A 12,916-nucleotide genomic window follows, 5' to 3' on the forward strand; every position below is an offset into this window, starting at 1 on the left:
AAGATAGCAGACTTAGCTTCTGTTCACATCCACTTAGGGTCAATCATATCTACTCAGACTGCTGTCTAGTTGTTACAAGCATAAAACCATGGCACTGGTCTCATGCAGAGGTTCTTAAATTTTTTTTAACAATTTCAAACTCTCAAAAGATTACTTAATATGTCTCCATAATCCTTTTGTCTAACTGGTGAAATTGTCATCATCAGTCCTGTTAGGTGCTTGTGTGATTTCAAGAGATGATAACAGCTTGGTTTTGACCTTACATGTGGAAAACAGAAATGCAATAAGAAAAGAAATAAAAATTCATAAAAATCCATATCCCAAAAAAGACAGCTACCCTTGGTCTAATGGTTACCCAAATACACACACACCCATCTCAGACTCTACGCTTTCTTGCAAGCATGTATAGAAACCATAAACTTAGACAATCTCAATTTTATTTATACTAAAATATACCTTATAATTTCTATCTTTTCACTTGTTATATTCAGATAATAAATGTTGGAGTTAAAATGTTTGGCCGTAGTCCATCTCCACTTGTTCCTCAGTGTGACTTCAGAATAAATCAGGAGGTGAGCAGATTTTTTTTATTGTCATCTCTTTTGTCAGCTTTTTTATGGCTCCTATTTTTCTTTAACAGCTGACTGTTCTTGTATTTCTATTCCTTTTCAAAATAATCAAGGATTCAGAATGGCTTAGAAAAATAACTGAAAACTATAAAAACGATAAGTGTCGCCCTTTTCAAGCCTAGCCAGGCTCATGGACCCAGTTTCTTGGTTTCTGTGGCGTATGTGTTCCCCCCAGCTGGAAGGGACGCCAGTCCATCGCAGCGTTACTCAAGAAACAGGAAGAGAGAGTGAGAGAAAGTTGTGGCGAAAGAGTACAACAGGGGTCGCCACCCACCACCCCTACCAGAGCCTCGTGGAGCTTTTAGGTGTTTTCGCTCAATAAACACACACAACGCCCGGTCTGGGAATCGAAACCATGATCCTCCAACCACGAGACTGCTGCCCTAACCACTGGGCCATTGCACCTCCACTTTGCACCCTTTTAGAGCCTAGCCAGGCTCATGGGCCTGGCTAGGCTCTAAAAGGTTTCAATGGCATATGTGTTCCCCAGCTGGACGGGACGCCATTCCATCGCAGCATTACTCATTTTTGCCAGCTGAGTGGATTGGAGCAACGTGAAATGAAGTGTTTTGCTTAAGAACACAACGTATTGCCCAGTCCAGGAATCAAAACCACAATCTTACGATCCTGATCCTGACACCCTAACCACTAAGCCACATGCCTCCACACTGAAAACTATATTGGGTTATTAACTCTTTAGAGGCAAAGCCTTTAGTTGCTTCTACATGAAACTTTTCATAACCATTTTTCCAGTGAAATACTGCCTATGTTTTCAATGTTTGGAAAATAACCAAATATTTAGAAGGATCTAGTAAAATGACTAATTTTGATGCTTGCTTTGCTTTGCTTCATGCTCTTTCTTGATGGAGCTGGGGTCATCCCAGGTTAGTAGTCTCAGAGATATCATGCATAGAGCTGACCAGGTGTTCTCCATCACTGGCGGTCCCATGCCAGACCCTTCGCATCCTCCAAGGTGACGTCAAGCTTCTGGAGATCTGCCACAAGGCCTCTTCCAGCCTGCAGCTGCTGTGTTGAATGAGAGTAAATTTTGATTATAGATATTAATTTAAATATGAAAATAAAATTAAAATTAAGTTTTTAATCATAAATTCAGAGTTACTCTCAGGTAGATTGGTATCAAAAGAGTTAAATAAAACAACTATTTTTTAAAAATACATAAAAGGAATAAGAGTTTTATTATTTCTGTAAACATTCTGTAATAAAAACAAACCAAGATCTAAACCACCAATAGACAAAGTACGGTTTATACAGGGTTGGCCAGAAGTCACCCAACAGTTAATAAAGATTCCATAAATATTATCTGTAATTCTGTATTGACTTGAATGGAAAGTGTATCACTCAAGAAGGGCTTCAGTTTGGACAATTTTCTTGATGTTTCATATTTAGTAGCTTTTATCAAATTCATTCAGTTGTTAAACATAAATAAATCTTTGAAATAAATGGTTTTGATTTACTGTCAGGTGACCTTTGGTCAACCCTGTATATTCTTGAAGAAATCAACTCCATCTTTCTAGCACAAAAATCTCATGCATAGTCAGCCTAATTATAGGTAAAATATTCTTCATCGAAGCTCTATGTCGACAAATGGTTTAATAAATTTGAATGAAAATAATATGCCAGACATTTTGGAGGGCAGCATTATTGAGCAACTGAGCATCAGTTCTTGGCTGCTATTGATTTTGTCAATCTCAGATGGATGAAAAGCAAGTTGGCTTCATAAGGATTCAAATTCAGAACATAAAGGACCATAATTAAATACCACAAGGTATTTTGTTTGGGACTTTATCAAATATGTCATCTATGCCCTCTGCGGCAATAACAATAGTAATTCTTTTTAATTTTGGCACAGGCCAACAATTTTTGTGGGAGGAAGTAAATTGATTACATTGACCTCAGTGCTTAACTGGTACTTGTTTTAGTGATTCTGAAATGATGAAAGGCCAAATTGACCTGAGGAGAATTTGAACTCAGAATGTAATGAGCCAGAAGAAATACTTTGAGGTGTTTTCTCTGACATGCCAATGATTCTGCCAGCTTGCCACCTTAGTAATAGCAGCAACAACAACAACAACAACAATAATTATAATAATAATTATAATAATAATAATAATAATAACAACAACCCATGCTAGCATGGAAAGCGGATGTTAAACGAATAATAATAATAATAATAATAATATTGGGTTCAAATTTTAGTACAAGGCCAGCAATTTTAGAAGAGGGGTAAGTAAATTACATCAATCCCAGTGCTCAGCTGGTACTTATTTTATTGACCCTGAAAGGATGAAAGGCAAAGTCAACCTGGGTGGAATTTGAACTCAGAACATAAGGACAGGCAAACTGTTGCTGAGCATTTTGCCTAGCATGCTAATGATTCTCGTCAGTTTTCCACCTTAGCAATAATAATAATATTAACTTGATATATTTGTTTTCTACAGGGCTTAGCGTGCCTGCACCAGTATTTCCCATTAAGACGTGTAACCATTGCCAAAGAAGACGTTATCACACTCCTTGGGCAAGAAAACCCCTACTTGTCCAAGCTAAGTGATGTCTGTTACAAACAGGTGACATCATTGGGTATGTACTTCATTTTTCATTTACCTTTGTGTACGTTTTAAAATTCTGTGCATTCTTTTGTCTCCTTCTGTCCAGATTCTTTTTTCCTGTCATCTTCATTTTACACATCCAGTGGATCATACTTGATCATGTCTCTCAATAATGCAACACCACACGTTTTTATGTGCTCTCTACTCACAATTCAGTGTGTAGGACATCAGACTTTCTCAAAGTAGTGTTACAAGTCAGCTGAAGTTTGTGACTGCTTATGCATTCTGCAATTTATACATATGTACATGACTGGTATCTGTGCTTAGTGGAGCACTAAGAGCACCATCCAAGCGTGATGGTTGCCAGAGCGGTTAATTGGCTTTCGTTCTGGTAGCACGTAAAAAGCACCATTCGAGTGTGATCGTTGTCAGTGTTGCCTTACCGGCACTTGTGCAGGTGGCACGTAAAAAAAAACGATTTTTTCATGGCTGTTGCCAGTACCGCCTGACTGGCTCTCGTGCTGGTGGCACATAAAAACACCCACTACACTCTCGGAGTGGTTGGCATTAGGAAGGGCATCCAGCTGTAGAAACTCTGCCAGATCATGATTGGAACCTGGTGCAGCCAGTCCTCAGTCAAATTGTCCAACCCATGCTAGCATGGAAAGCGGATGTTAAACGATGATGATGATGATGTAATCATTATCATCATCATTATTTAACATTCGTTCTCCTTGTTGGCATGGATTAGATGGTTTGTCTGGAATTGTTAAACTTGAGAGCTGCACCAGGCTCCAGTCATCTGTTTTTACTTGGTTGCCCTCTCTAATACCAACCACTTGATAGAGTATTTTGGGTGCTCTTTACATGTCACTGGCATGGGTGCCTTTTATGTGTCACTGGCACTGGCCACAATTCACTTAGCTTGACGTCTTCTTAAGCACAACAAATTGCCAGAAGTTTCAGTCACTTGTCATTGCAACTGTGAGGCTGAACAACCAAAGATCTTATTCATTATTTCACCACCTCATCCTACTGGGATGAGGTGGTGAAATCCTCCTGGGTCTACTCCTTTTGCATGGTTAATGATAGCAACATCAGCAAGCCCAGTGGATAATAATAGCAATAACAACAGTTGTTTCTTAGATAGGCACCAAGGCCAGAAGGAGTAGTTTAGTTGATTAAATTGATTCCAGTACTTGACTAGTACATTAGTGTATCAAGTCCAGAGGGATGAAAGGCAAAAGTTGACTTTGGCAGGATTTGAACTCGGAATGTAACTAAATACCTCATGACATTTTGGAGACACTAATAATTCTGCTGAGCCATTACTGTTGATCATCATCATCACCATCATTAACATTTAATGTCCATTTTCCATGCTGGCATGAGTTGAACGGCTTGACAGAGACTGGCAAGGCCAGGGGTCACACCAGGTTCCACAGTCTGTTTTGACTTGGTTTCTACAGCTAGATGCCCTTCTTAATGCCAACCACTTTACAGAGTGTACTGAGTGCTTTTTACATGGCACTAGCACCCACACCAATGCTTTTTACATGGCACTTTGGTTTTAGGGTGTCAGTTTTCTTGTGGTGGGCAGGTCTTGAGTAGCTCAATGCAACACATTGATGGTGATGATAATAATAATAATAATAATAATAATAATAATAATAATTGACTTAGGCACAAGGTCAGCTATTTTGAGAGGAGGAGATTAGTCAACACCATTGACTCCAGTACTTGATTAGTGCTAAATTTTATTGATTCTGGAAGGATGAAAGCAAGTTGGCCTCATTGGTATTTGAACTTAAAATTTAAAGAGGTGGAAGAAATATCACAAGGTATTTTGTTTAATACTCTAACAATTCTACCAACTTACCACCCTTGTAACAATAATGATATTCATTTTTATATACTTGAATAAACTGAATACAAAACCAGAGAAGAATAAGGTGATATATTTTATTTGTCTTTGAATATATTTGTTTGGTGAAATGAAAGTACATTTCTAAAGTAAATCATTCATTTATTTACATGTTTCATCAATTCTTACTAATTTCATGACCATGTTTTATTGCTTATAGAACCTGGAAGTTGTATCTTCATCTTTGACCCAACAGAAAGGTAAGCACTGTTCATCAATCATCATCATCATCATCATCATCATCGTTTAACGTCCGTTTTCCATGTTAGCACGGGTTGGATGGTTCGACTGGGGTCTGGGAAGCCAGGAGGCTGCACCAGGCTCCAGTCTAATATGGCAGTATTTCTACAGCTGGATGCCCTTCCTAACGCCAACCACTCCATGAGTGTAGAGGGTACTTTTTACGTGCCAGGGGAGGCTGGCAGTGGCTATGATCAGTTGGTGCTTTTTACGTGCCACCGGCACAGAAGCCAGTCAGGGCAGCTCTGGCATCAGCCACGTTCGGCTGGTGCTTTTTATGTTCAACTGGCACAGAAGCCAGTCAGGGCAGCGCTGGTATCAGCCACGTTCGGATGGTGCTTGTTATGTGCAACCGGCACAGAAGCCAGTCAGGGCAGCGCTGGTATCAGCCACGTTCGGATGGTGCTTTTTATGTGCAACCGGCACAGAAGCCAGTCAGGGCAGCGCTGGTATCAGCCACGTTCGGTTGGTGCTTTTTATGTGCAACCGGCACAGAAGCCAGTCAGGGCAGCGCTGGTATCGGCCACATTCGGATGGTGCTTTTTATGTGCAACCGGCACAGAAGCCAGTCAGGGCAGCGCTGGTATCGGCCATGTTCGGATGGTGCTTTTTATGTGCCACTGGCACAGGTATCACAACTACAATTTCCATATTCATAAAAGTAGTGAGCTGACAGACTTGTTTGTGAATTGGACAAAATGCTTAACAGCATTTCTTCTGGTTCTTTACATCCTGATTTCAAATACTGCAGAGGTTGATTTTGCTTTTCATCCTTTCAGGGTCGATAAAGTAAGTACCAACTGAGCACTGAGGTTGATGTAATTGACTAGCCCCATCCTCATAATTACTGGCCTTGTGCCAAAATTTGAAACCATTTATATACTCTTTTACACTTTTACATGTTTCAGTCATTTGACTGTGGCCATGCTGGAGCACCGCCTTTAGTCGAGCAAATCGACCCCGGGACTTATTCTTTGTAAGTCCAGTACTTATTCTATCGGTCTCTTTTGCCGAACCGCTAAGTGACGGGGACGTAAACACACCAGCATCAGTTGTCAAGTAATGCTAGGGGGACAAACACATACATATATATATATATATATATACATATATACGACAGGCTTCTTTCAGTTTCTGTCTACCAAATCCACTCACAAGGCATTGGTCGGCCCGGTGCTATAGCAGAAGACACTTGCCCAAGACGCCATGCAGTGGGACTGAACCCGGAACCATGTGGCTGGTAAACAAGCTACTTACTACACAGCCACTCCTGCGCCTATGTTTATATTACCAGAGTAAGTGTTGAGTGGGTGAGAGAGATTAATCTGCTATCTGGATGAAGCTTTAGATTCTTACAGACAGAATGAACCTGGCACTGCGAACTAACCAAATATTTGTCAATTCTACAATGCTGTTGCTTTCTGCATGGAATTAAACTACCATCCTGTGATCCCTATGTAGAGCTCACTTATCTTGGCCATGGATGAAACATATCAATACCAATGATAAGATATGATCCACTTAGCATTTTGATTGGTCAATCGGTTTGTTGGTTGATTGTATCATTTAAATTTCTCATAGCTGTAAGGATTGAAAAGAGAACAGACAAATAACCATGTTTATTAAAATATTTAAATGGTAAATAACAGTATGGATTTTTCTGTGTCTCTGATTATTAACCCTTTAGTGTTCAGATTAATCTGTTAAGTGTAATACTTTTTTCACTCAAATCATTTAAAATTAATCATACGTTATCTTACAGCTTTGAAGTTTCAATGGTGTGATAGTTTATTCTTAGAATGTCAATGTAGGTTAGGTGTGAGAGGCTAGATATGGCCAGTTTGAATGTAAAACATGTAGGATATTTGGGTCGGATATGGCCGGCTTCAACACCAAAGGGTTAATCTTCTTATTTCTTTCTTTGTCTTATTTGACAGTGATCCACAACCAGAATGTCAACTGATCTTTTGTGGTTGGAAAGGCAAAACCTCAGTCCGTTCATTTGTGGGGAAACATGAACGATCCCATTATCTTAGGCTGTGTGGAGTAGAATTTGAAGATTTACGTAAGTTAAACCATTTGGATTTTTTTTTTTGTGTATTTTTCACCTATGGTTGACCAAGACAGTCAGCACCTCTCACTTGCAGATATATACATACATACATACTTACAGTATATATGCATGTGTGCACACGGGGCTGGGTGGGAAACAAAACTGTTTTGACTAATAAAGAAAGACGAGCCTGAAGAATAATTAACAAACACTATTGCCAGGAGCTAGTGAATCTAAATACCCAGTATTCAGCCATATAACTCTTTTTTTTTTTACTCTCTCTTTTACTTATTTCAGTCATTTGACTGCGGCCATGCTGGAGCACCGCCTTTAGTCGAACAAATCGACCTCGGGACTTATTCTTTGTAAGCCCAGTACTTATTCTATTGGTCTCTTTTGCCGAACCGCTAAGTGACAGGGACATAAACACACCAGCATTGATTGTCAAGCAATACTAGGGAGACAAACACATACACACACATACATATATATATATATATATACATACATACAACAGGCTTCTTTCAGTTTCCGTCTACCAAATCCACTCACAAGGCTTTGGTTGGCCCGGGGCTTTAGCAGAAGACACTTTCCCAAGATGCCACGCAGTGGGACTGAACCCGGAACCATGTGGTTGGTTAGCAAGCTACTTACCACACAACATCAATAATAACACTAATCCTTTCTACTAAAGACACAAGGCCTGAAATTTGGTGGGAGGGGACTATTCGATTACATCGATCCCAGTGTTTCACTGGTACTTAATTTATCGACCCTGAAAGGATGAAAAGCAAAGCAAATAAAAAGTGATGGGTGTTTTCCCCAAGAAAAATATCAAAGTAATATTATGTATTTAGGTCTCTGCATTGCTGTGTGGTTGACGAGTTCACTTCAAAACTGCGTGGCCTCAGCTTCATTTCCACTGTGCAGTAACCTGGGCAAGTGTCTTCTACAATAGCTTCAGGCTGACTAAAACCATGTCAAAGAATTAGGTGGATGGAAACTGTTTTCATTTGCACTGATCCAGAAATCATTGAGCTACGATCAGAGACATCGTTTCTTTTGTCAACAATTAATCTGCTGGTTTTGCAATCTTGAATGATTCGTGGAGTAAGAGATTTCTTATTTGAAAAATAGGCAAGTGTTAGCAACAGGAAGAGCATCCAACTGTTAAAACAATGTCACAGAAATATACTTATCTAAGCCATGTTAGCATGGGGAAATATACATAAAAATAAATGAACAAATCTGGGAAATTATCTTATTTAGATTCTTTTATTCTTTCAGTCGTTAGACTGTGGCCATGCTTGGGCACCACCTTAAAGAGTATTTAGTTGAATAAAGCTTGAGGTTTATTCTACCGATCTCTTTTACTGAATTTTTAAGCTATGGGGAAGTAAATACACCAACATCGGTTGCCAAGCAGTGATAGGGGACAGACACAGACACACACGTACGACTAGCTTCTTTCAGCTTCCGTCTACCAAATCCACTCACAAGGCATTGGTCGGCCCGGGGCTATAGCAGAAGACACTTTCCCACACTGTGGGCCTAACTCCAGAACCATGTGGTTAGGAAGCAAGCTTCTCACCACACGGCTATGCCTGCATTCAAAAAAATGGTCATAGAAGTTAATTGGTTTACCAAACTGGGTTACAATGTTAAAAAGATAAGGAACACTGTGAATTAGTATCTCATCATCATCATCATCGTTTAACGTCCACTTTCCATGCTAGCATGAGTTGGACGATTTTGACTGATTGCTGGTGAACCAGATGACTGCACCAGGCTCCAATCTTGATCGGGCAGAGTTTCTACAGCTGGATGCCCTTCCTAATGCCAACCACTCCGAAAGTGTAGTGGGTGCTTTTTACGTGCCACCTGCACGGACGTGCCACCTGATTATCACATTGTAAAGGTGACATTTGTAATACCTAGTTAAGGTTTAGTGGCTATGGAATTGTAAAGTTTTGATTTTAAAAATAGGTAAGACTCTTTAGTAATTGCTAACGATGTCTGTTATTGTTGGATTCTGTTTCATGAAATTGTTCTGTTGTTTTCAGATAAAGAGACTCAAGCGAAAACAGAGCAGAATACAGAAAATGTTACGGACAAAGTCAATGATACTGCTGCTGTTGATGGTAAGGATTCTGAGGAGGAAATAGAAAAAGAAGATGCAAAGAAGAAGGTGGACAAAGAAGAAGTGAAGGAGGAAGAAGAAATCAAAAAGGAGGGTGTGAAGAAAGAGGACTGCAAAGATGGTTTGGTTGGCAATGATGCACCTCCAGAAGTGATGGAGGTAGATGCAGAGACTCCATCGTCAACTAAACCTTCAAATTAGAACTTCTGTATTCATACATCATTATTCATCATTCTTGATGCATTTAAGATGACATTTAAAAAGGAATAAAAAAATTTATTAAAAATCTGTCACATCTCACCTTTCAATTTTCATCATCGTTTTATGTTGTTGCTTAGCTTTAACCCTTTAGCATTCAAACCGGCCATATCCGGCCAAAATATTTAACCTGTTTCATATTGAAACTGGCCAGATCTTGCCTCTCACCTCAGCCCTACCATGTCATTCTAAAACTAAAAAATCACATCACTGAAATCTCTAAACTACAAGATAATGCATGATTAATTCAAAACAATATAAACAAACAAACATCACATTTGACAGAATAATCTGAACATTAAAGGGTTAAAGCAGTTCTGATCAGGCATAACTATCTTTTATCTTTTGTTTGTTTCAGTCACTGGACTGTGGCCTTGCTGGGGAATGACCTTAAAGGGTTTATCAACCTTAGTATTTATTTCTTGAGTCTGGTATTTAATTCCATCGCAGTATTTCTGCTGAATTACTAAGTTACAGGGATATAAGCAAACTAACACTAGTTGTCAAGCCATGGAGGGAACTACTACTCTAAGTATTGCATCATCCATACTCTCAACAATGCACCCTTAAATATGGTTTCTGATTACAAATATCTTGGGTCATACATATCATCATCTGGAAAAGATTTTCTAACTAGAAAGGGTATGGCCTGGTCAACCTGTAATGACATGCATAAGATCTGGTCATCAAATCTAAGTACAGACTTCAAACTTGAAATCTTCAAAGCCACAGTTGAACCAATTCTACTATATGACTCAGAAACCTGGACGTTATCAAAGAAGCTTGAGAGGCGATTGGATGGAACCTACACTCGCCTCCTTATGAGGGGTCAAAATCTCTCGTGGAAGCGTCATCCAACCAAAATGCAAATATATGGGAAACTACCACCTGTGTCGTCTCTTGTGAAGGGTAGGAGAGTCCAGTGTGCTGGACATTGTTGTAGAGCTGAAAACGAGGCAATTTCTACTCTTCTCCTCTGGAAGCCAGCTACTCGCGATACCAGAGGGCGCACACTCTCCTACCCTGATGTAATCTCCAGGGATATAGGCATCCAGCAACAGGACCTCCATAATGGACTGTGAAGTCTGGCATAGCATGGTAAATTCCATTGTCTCAACCATGGTCAAACAGTGATGAATGATGATGACTCTAAGTATGTGTCTGTAAGCTGAATAGTATGGGGAGAGAAGAGCACTTACCATAGTGTTCTAGGTGAGCAGGTTGACTCGAGCTGTGGAGTTCCTTGGTGCTGTTTCTCACCTATTGGGGAATTTCACTATAGTTTTTTTGTTGTTGTTTACACCCCTTTGTGCAAATTCCTACTGTGTTTCTTTTTGCATCCCTCATGGTCAATAAAGTATCATCATCATCAAAGTTGTGAGCTGAGCATGCTGGGCAAAATGCTTACTAGTATTTTGTCTGTCTTTACATTCTGAGTTCAATTTTCCCTGAGGTCAACTTTGCCTTTTATCCTTTCAGGGTCAATAAAATAAGTTCCAGTCAAGAACTGGGGTCAGTGTAATCGACTGGTCCTCTACCCTAAAATTTCAGGCCTTGTGCCTACAGTAGAAAATATCAGCAGCAGCAGTAGAGTGGTGAGCTAGTAGAAGTGTCAGTGGATTGGACAAAATACTTAGGCACATTTCTTCCAGCTTTATGTTCAAATTCTTATTTCATATTTCTTTACTGCCCACAAGGGGCTATATATAGAGGGGACAAACAAGGACAGACAAACAGATTAAGTCAATTATATCAACCCCAGTGCATAACTGGTACTTATTTAATCGACCCCGAAAGGATGAAAGGCAAAGTCAGCCTCGGCGGAATTTGAACTCAGAACATAGCGGCAGACGAAATACCTATTTCTTTACTACCCACAAGGGGCTAAACACAGAGAGGACAAACAAGGACAGACAAACGGATTAAGTCGATTACATCAACTCCAGTGTGTCACTGGTACTTAATTTATCGACCCCGAAAGGATGAAAGACTACCTCGGCGGAATTTGAACTCAGAACGCAGTGGCGGACAAAATACCGCTAAGCATTTTGCCCGGCGTGCTAACATTTTTGCCAGCTTGCCGCCTTATGTTCAAATTCTACCAACCTTTTAAGGTTGCTAAAAACAAGTACCAGTCAAATGCTATGGTCAATGTTATTGACTTGTCCTCTCTCTCAAAATGTTCAGCTTTCTGCTTATAGTAGAAAGGATTATTATTATTAGGGCAGTTGTTTGGCCGAATTGTTAAAGTTGGACAAAATGCCTTGCTGTTATTCTTTTACATGTTTCAGTCATTTGACTGTGGCCCTGCTGGAGAACTGCCTTTAGTCAAAGAAATTTACCCCAGGACTTATTCTTTGTAAGCCTAGTACTTTTTCTATCAGTGTCTTTTGCTGAACTGCTAAGTTTTGAGGACATAAACACACCAACATTGGTTGTCAAGCGATGGTCGGGGAACAAATACAAACACAAAGACACACACACATAAATATATATACATATATACAACAGGCTTCTTTCAGTTTCCATCTACCAAATCCACTCACAAGGCTTTGGTCAACATGAGACTATAGCCGAAGACATTTTCCCAAGGGACCATGCACTAGGACTGAACCCAGAACCATGTGGCTGGGAAGCAAGCTTCTTACCACAAAGCCAAGTCTGCACCTACATACTGAATTCAAGTTCTGCTGAAGTCAGCTTCAACTTTCATCTATTTAGGATCAATAAAGAGCCTGTCAACCCATCCTCCCTTCAAAAATTGTTGGTCTTGTGCCTACATCATAAACCATCGTTAAGACAAACGAGCAGACTTCTTAGATTTTCAGGGAAAAAAATACCATACGACACAAGTGTGGCTGTGTGATAAGTTTGCTTCACACCACATGGTTCTGGGCTCAACCCCACTGTGATACCTTGGGTAAGTGTCTTATACTATAGCCTCAGGCTGATCAAAACGTTGTGAGTGGATTTGGTAAACAGAAACTCTGTGTCTGTGTTTGTCCCCCACTACTGCTTGACAACCAGTGTTGGTGTGTTTACATTCCTGTAACTTAACAGCTCAGCAAAAGAGACTGATAGAATAAGTATCAAGCTTAAAAAAAA

Source organism: Octopus sinensis, linkage group LG18, assembly GCF_006345805.1.
Source record: "Octopus sinensis linkage group LG18, ASM634580v1, whole genome shotgun sequence".
In the NCBI taxonomy this organism is placed as follows: Eukaryota; Metazoa; Mollusca; class Cephalopoda; order Octopoda; family Octopodidae; genus Octopus; species Octopus sinensis.